This window comes from Lactuca virosa, chromosome 9 (assembly GCF_052849685.1).
Source record: "Lactuca virosa cultivar CGN04683 chromosome 9, Lactuca_virosa_CGN04683_v6, whole genome shotgun sequence".
NCBI lineage: Eukaryota > Viridiplantae > Streptophyta > Magnoliopsida > Asterales > Asteraceae > Lactuca > Lactuca virosa.
The window spans coordinates 110557925-110565953 of record NC_136434.1 but is presented as its reverse complement, the minus strand read 5'-3'; the positions used below and the strand labels follow the sequence as shown (position 1 = coordinate 110565953).

Genomic DNA, 8029 nt, shown 5'->3' with positions numbered 1-8029 from the left:
TGATAAACGAGAGTTATAGAATTTCTTTTTCATCAAAGGAATAGCTTTAAACTTTAGAAATTTTTGCCTTGCACCTATAAAGTTGAATCAAATTAGTTTGCAAAAAAAAATTATTTTCTGAAAAATTCAGTTTTCATGACGCGAACTACAAATCGCGGCACGAAAATCGGCGGGTTACGATTTCTTTTGAAAAGTTCTCTTGAAACAGTATTCTTTTCTATTGTTTTGAATATTCCAGTATATTTTTTTCTTTTTTTTTAAAAGACTTTATCTTTCAAAGTGAGAATTCTAAATAATATATTATCTTAAATATAAAGAATGATTGTTTTAATGTAACCTTAAGAACATTTTAAACAATTGAATGAAATCTTAAGAACATACTATTCATCATGTAATTAGAGAATCAAAGTGAAAAATTGCATACCTTTTTGTCTTCGAAAGGAACAAAAAGAAATTAGGGTTTCTGAAATTTTTGCAGAGAACTAAAAAGGTTAAGATGATTCTTTTTAGAATTGAAAGTTTTGTATTTATAGTTTTAATTTCTGGAACAATTCACGACATGACAAAGTTTTCGCGGCGTGATACGCATCGAAATTAGGGTTTTAAGTCGGTTATTATTAGCGTGTCGCAACTTATTAATTACACTGCGAATTTGTTATGTTCAGCTCAAATACGTGATTTTTAATGTTTTTAGAGTTTATTTACTCTAGAAAATTATTAGGATTTAGTTATAAAACTTTATATATATATATATATATATATATATATATATATATATATATATATATATATATATATATCAAGGTTCTAAAAAGCTCGTCATGGCGTGCCATGGCTCCAAGGCGTGTACCTGCCGTCAAGCTTTACCAAAATGTCGCCTTAACTGATATCTATGTATAAAAATGAATAATAGTTGAAAATACATATGAAAATATTAATTATATAAAAATTTGCCGCCTTATGTCACGCCTTACAAACGACGTGGTTCGCCAAGGCTCAGAAAACCTTGAGGCTTGACATTGCCGCCAAGTCACGCCTTACGTTATTTAGAACCTTGATATATATATATATATATATATATATATATATATATATATATATATATACATATGTATATATATATATATATATATATATACATATGTATATATATATATATATATATATATATATATATATATATATATATATATATATATATATATATATATATATAGGAGTAGGATCAAATGAGAACACTTAAAAGGTTGAGAACGCGAGAACAGATCTGGACCATTTAAATATCTATATCTAAGGTTATAATCAAACGGACTATTTATGTAAATTCTTAAATTACTAGCATTAAAGTGTAACTTTAAAATTGCCGAATGGGTATAATAGTAATTACAAATTTAGTTGATTACTAAAATATCTCTCTCTCTCTCTCACGTCAATTTCCTTTCATTTTTGCTTGCTGTCTCTTTCTTACTCTCTTGTATACATAGGACATCATCAACAAAATAGCCTCCATCATCCACACACCAACATAATCTATTCACGATAATTATCTTACATTGCAGCCATCGTCGAGCCTTCTCCCTGGTCTAAACACTCTCATTTACACAGTTGGTTCCCTATTTGAATCTTGATCGGTTTTAACTACAATAGGGTTTCGTTTTCTCTTAAACAGGAAAACGAAGGGGAGAGCACGAGGGGGTTTCAGAGAGAGATCAAGAAGGAGGAGGATGCAGCAACGATGTTAGAGGCGATGGTGGTGGTGCCGCACCATATTTGGTTACCCAGCGAACCGATGCCGACCCTAGTAGTCGTAAGTTATGGTTATCATTCTTATACATACTACTATTTTTCTTGTTTGTGTTTTGTTTTTCTGATATTAATTTAATTATCGTTTTTATGGCAGATATAATTTTTAAATGTAGATTAGTTTCAATATAAAAGAGTATTAATATCATCCTTATGTAAAAATGGAAGAACATATGCTTATAAAAAAAGGCAAATTAAAGTGAAAATGTGAAGTTTATCAACTGCGTGGATAAAATCAAAGCAAAGATCCAATTTTTTTTGGTTTTTTTTATTATCATTGCCTTCAACAAAGTTTAAGCACAGAGATGAGAGTCAAAGAGTAAACTTGTTGTGCTCATTTGTGTGGGTTAAAAATAGGACAAAGTAATGGCAGCATAGATAAATCAAGGTATTTGTGTTCATTTTTTTTTCTTTCCGAATTTTGACCTATTTTGTAGGTTTTGGACCAATTTTGTTTCATTATTAATTATATTTGATGATTTAAATAATTAAAATTGGATAAAGGTGAACAGATTCATTACTAGGTGGTTTACCGGAGATAATAGTTTAATAAAAAAAGAATGTTTGATAGTGTTTGTTTAATCACTTATGATTATAAACATGTATAATCATAGTTGTACATACGATTAGAAGCCAACTATTATAATTATAACTATTAGAAGCCAACTATTATAATCAGTTATGATTATAACTAGAAGACTCGTACTAATCAATTATGATTATAAAGCCACATGAGTTTGCTACTAATCATTCATTTTAATATTTTTTTTGATGTAATTTTTAAGGTATTACTACTACTCGTTTCACAAGCTCACGAGCCATTTGATTCGAATAGAAGAATAGGGTTGCGAACGATTCAAGAAAATGGTTGACATATGGATGAATTTTGCAAGTTTTTTTTTCCTTTGAAGTGATTTAATCATTGTTGAGTATAATCATGTATAAATATATGAAACCAGTCTCGACATAATCATTTATAAACATAACAATATAAATGTATAACCTCAATATTTGGAAAATTTATTTATGAATAAAACAGTTTTAATATTGAATAATTAATGTGTTGAATTTTTTATTTGTTAGTATATTCATGTATGATTGGTAGCATTATTTTTATTCATTTAAAAATGAAACTGTTTATCACTAAATTGTGTTTTATTAATTTAGATTACAACCATATATTTTTATAATTACAAATGAGTTTTATTCCTATATGATTGAAAATATTTAGATGAATGATAGATTAGAAAAAGACAACTTTTTTATTTGACAGATAAATTAATAAAAGTTATTTTTCTCATCAATTAATAAAAAAATCAGTTAATCTTTTATTTTAGGTTACTGTAATTATTATCGCTAAATTTTAGGAAATTAATATTTGAATTTAAGTTGATTTAATTTAAATTAAATACAGAATTACAAATATATCCTTATAAAATGACTGGTCCAGAAATGTTCTCGCGTTCTCAAACTTTTTGGTGTTCTCATTTGATCATTTATATATATATATATATATATATATATATATATACTAGCCGTTTACCTGCGCCAAGCGACTGGTACGAATAATCTTTTCAAAAATTAGTGTTTATATGCGATTTTCATTTGGAAAATATTTAGTATCATTTGGAAGATGTTTAGTTTGGTAATGATCTAATGTTGAAATTGCCAAGTGTTGATTGTTCAAAATAATAGTGTTTTGTTGGTTTTAGTTAAAATAAAAATTTGTTGTGATTTTGGGTTAAGACAAAATCACTTGTGATTTTGTCTTAATAATAAAAATATGTTTTTGTTTGTTTTAAAAATATAACTATGGTGCTTTTTACGGTTACATAGAAAAACATTTTTGTTGGTCACCATTTAAAAATAAATAGCGGATGTTGCTTCTTATTTGTTGTATAATTTTGCCGGATCACTATAATAATCATTTCTCGTTATGTCAAAACAAATATATGTTAAAAAATGTTACCTTTAATCGGTTTGACCTAAAATCATTTAATTTTAAGTTTGATTGTCTTCTCGTGACCCTAGTTCCCTATAACATTTAAGTTTAATTTTGATTGTCTTCTACACTTAATTTTCTATCATGTGTTGATCCACTAATATTTATATTTTTTTAAATAGTTTAAAAGTGAACATGAGTTTTACTTTTTTTATGGTTAAATTGTTTCGGTTTTAAAAAAAATTACTTAATTGAAAAACAATTTCGTGATTCAAACATTATGAGTTATTAAGAAACGATATAAATCTAATGTAACTACATTCCTTGTCATAGTAATCAAATCCCATGATAGGGTACTCAAATTAGTGACTACAACATCACAAGATACTCAAAAACATTTATTTATTTTTTAATATATTGATATTAGATGAGAAGTTGGGTTAAGCATTTAGCCCCAGAACCGCTAAATCAACATAATCCCTATCGTATCATCTATATATTTACAACCTGAAACAACCATCTTTGAGAAAAAGTGGCTACAAGATATGCTTCTTTTCCAAGACTTCGCTGAAATTGTTACTCACACATTGATAACTCATCTTCCTCATGTTACCTTCTCTATTTATGTGAAGCATATACATGTGGTTTGACAATTGAAAATTTGTATCATAATTAATAGGTAGAATTTAAATTAATTAGCAATAAGTTTCACCTTGTGTATCTCCAACTCTGATTTCTTAGCATATTTGGCATTTTCTTCGGTCTTCACTAAGCTTAACTCAACCTGTTGCTTAATAACATTACAAACTTAAACAAAAAATAGTGTGTTTGAAGTCATTTAATTAAACCAAAAGTTGTTATAGAAAAATGGTCAATGGATCTTACTGGTTAATGATGAATTGTAGGTAGCTTTCCCTGAAATTAAAAACATGTAGAAATATAGGTTATGTTCCAACATTACCATAAACAAAATAGAGTATTTAGAGTCGAGATCTACGTTTGTATGTGGTGTGTGTGTGTGTGTGTGTGTTTGTATGGTTAGATCCAAGCTTAACATTGGCCTCATGTTTACTTTATAAAAACCAGAAAATATGGTGAACCGAAGCACCAAAATAAGTAACATATAACATGAAATCTGGAAAAATAAAAAACCCCATACAAGAGAAGTCCTACCAGATCCGTTATCAACATTTTCTCTAACCTATTTTTCTGTTTTTCAAGCCCGTATCTATGTTTTGTATGCTCTAATATTCAAGAAAATACACCATTGCTGAACCTAAAAAGTTCATGAAAAATAAGTTTCTAACTTACAAGATGAGAGAGGTCTGTCTATGTACAGATACCCAAAAAGAGTTCTCTGATGGTTGATGGTGTGACAGAGAAGCAAAGAAATCCAAAACATGGAACTCATACCTCATTCTTCTTCAATATATGCTATCTACTACTGCAACAAAAACTTAAAGTCAAAAAATAAACTAAATATAAAAGTTAACTAGTAAGATTTCATTGGGTGTAAATAGATAATTGAAATTAATGCGTGTAAGTTTATTTAAAAGCTTACATGGTTTTAAAGGTTTTCAAAGGCTACAACAGCCAAGAAAATTTATTGAACATAATATACAATTCATAAAAACAAAATGTGCATAGATTTGGAGAGTGGTTGTTTGAGCACGAGTGATGCCAACAAGTGATGGATTTAACACAAAGAACATACCCTAGTCACTTAGGAATGAGTTTTATGAGTTCTTTATTCAGAAAAATTGAACTTATAATCCTGCAAAACAGAAAATTGAAAGTGTTAAACAAAAATTCATAATCAGTGTTTGTAAAAGAGCACACACATGAGGAAAAACCTTATGGTTTGAAAGCAATGGTGGTGATGGTCATATTTAGGCCACCATCTTGGCCGTGACCAAGAAAAAGCCAACATCAGGATAGTTTGAACAAAACATATCTGAAACAACTTAAAAAAGGGCATGTAGGTGAAAAAATCCAACATGTAACAGAGCTAATCTCACCCTTGTTCCTTTTCTTTCCCAAAAAGAAATTAAGTTACTAAATCTAATTTCCATTTGCTCCATAAAAAAAATTAACAAATTAATAGAATATAAGAATTTTTAAATTCAATGGAGTTAGGGTTTACACTTGGATATGAGGGGAAAAAGAGGAAATCGTTTGGTAACAAAAGGAGAGGCTCAAGGTGTGGAGAGTGTTCTGATTATCACCTGGTTCTCTGATCGTAGTCTTCATCTTTAGAAGCAAAGTAGATTAATCATCTCCTAAATGTTCTTACACAAAAACAAACTGAAAGAAAATAAAACTCAAATAGTTAGAAAGACTAAAAGAAAAGGAAAAGGAACTAAGAGGTTGAAGCAAACTACGGTCCACATTCTTTGAATGAGGGGAAGACATAATAAAAAATACCAAAAGAAGATGAACCAGAGAAGTTTGAAAAATAAAAAACTATAGAGAAACTTGAAATCGACAACAACAAAGTTAGAGAGAGAGAACCTGGGTGATGCGGACAACGAATTTATGGTGGTACGCTGGCTATGTGATGGACGGTGGGGGAGAATGGGGAGTGATGATCTTTAAATTATGAGGGTAACTTGTTGTTTATAAGATTATTACGCACACATATAGGCGTAAAGAGGGTAACTTGTTGTTTATAAGATTATTACGCACACATATAGGCGTAAAGATAGGGGATAAGATAAGATCACAACAAAGAATTGTAAATTGTTGAATGAGTCTCCCTATAGATCCGTATTAGATAAAATATTGCCTAAACTTCTTGTACATAATGTATTGAGTGTTGTACATCTTAAATTTTAGCATTTGAGACTAAATGCTTATATATATATATATATAAAAGAAAATGTATATATATTAGGGTGTTCGGTGTGCGGTTTGGTGCAATTTTGAGTAAAAACCTCAGGCCGCACCATACATGCGATTTGAGATTTTTTTTTAAACCGTAAACTACACCACAAGTGTTCAAAACCGCATTATCCGGTTAGGTTTGGTGCGAACAGCTTTTACGGTTTGAATGCGGTTTTTACAGGTTGATGAGTAGTTAACATTGATATTTTTATTTGTACGTATTTGATTTAAACATTTATAAAATTTATTGAAAATATATCTTTTTAAATAAATAAAGTATATGAATATTGCATATGGAAACGTCTTAGCTGCGAAACCTCTGATCGACTTATGAGTATATATTTTATTAAACATATAAGTATAATTTTCTTTTAACCATATCTAATCGACTTATAAGTATATATTTTATTAAACATATAAGTTTAATTTTCTTTTAACCATATGCTTAGTACCGGTGCTTGTTTTGCTTTCTAACAAACCTCTAATCAACTTATATTTAACTTGTTAATAGTTTTAAAAAGAATACGTTCTAATCTTCAGCTTTGTTAATTGAAATAATGTAAAATTAATTGTGTTTATACATAATATGTGGTGCGGTCCGGTTTGAACCATATTTTTGTATTTAAAAACCACAAACCGCACTACATAGTGTGGTTTAACAAAACTACGAACTGCAAACCGTATCGCAAAAGTTCAAAACCGCGTTATGCGGTGCACTCAGGTGTGGTGCACGCTTTATACGATTTGATGAACACCCTAGTGTAAATGTTTCAAGAAATTATCAAACTAACAACTAAACAATTACACCATATCATCAGCAAAACCTAATGCCTATAGATCTAGTATAACAATCATGCATGATCCTTGAAAATGGATTTGCGAACGGATCAGTTGGATTCTCCTCTGATAACACTCTATTCACGACAATGTCTCCATCATTGATATGCTTCATTATGTAGTGGTACTTTCTAAGTATATGTTTCGGGTTACCATTGTCCTTGAGTTTTTTAGTTAATGCGACTACACCCTCGTTATCATAGAAGATTTCCATAGGACCCTTGATGCTTGGAACGACACAAAGATCATCAATGAAATTCTTCAACCATGTAGCTTCTTTTACAACTTCACTAGATGTTATATACTCTGAATAACATGTAGAGTCTGCCACCGTCTTCTTCTTGGAACTCTTCCAAGTGACAACTCCTTCATTGATCAAGAATACCCATCCTGACTGTGAGCACGAGTCATCTCTATCAGTCTGGAAACTTGAATCATTATAACCTGTAACTTTTAACTCTTTTTTGCCTCCATATACCAAGAACATATCCTTTGTTCTTCTTAGGTATTTCAGAATGTTCTTTAATGTTGTCCATTGATACTCGCCGGGACTTTCCTGAAAAT

The 8029-nt window shown here is 29.6% G+C and overlaps 2 long non-coding RNA genes across 9 annotated transcripts; one reads left to right on the top strand and one right to left on the bottom strand.

Annotated features, from left to right (window-relative positions):
- The first annotated feature begins 1518 nt into the window (after positions 1-1518).
- LOC145135846 (uncharacterized) lies at positions 1519-2755 on the top strand. Its single transcript, XR_013720082.1, has 3 exons — positions 1519-1581; positions 1670-1807; positions 2589-2755. It is a non-coding gene; the product is annotated as an uncharacterized LOC145135846 (long non-coding RNA).
- A 1291-nt stretch (positions 2756-4046) lies between these two features.
- Positions 4047-6422, bottom strand: LOC145135693 (uncharacterized). Of its 8 annotated transcripts, none has more exons than XR_013719969.1 (5): positions 6257-6422; positions 5599-6049; positions 5057-5519; positions 4631-4660; positions 4047-4529 (listed from the first exon to the last, which is right to left on the bottom strand). It is a non-coding gene; the product is annotated as an uncharacterized LOC145135693 (long non-coding RNA). The 8 variants fall into 8 exon arrangements; XR_013719973.1 differs by lacking the exon at positions 6257-6422 and having other exon boundaries at positions 4047-4363; positions 4458-4529; positions 5599-6243; XR_013719972.1 differs by lacking the exon at positions 6257-6422 and having other exon boundaries at positions 5057-5189; positions 5307-5519; positions 5599-6243.
- Between the last annotated feature and the right edge of the window lie 1607 nt (positions 6423-8029).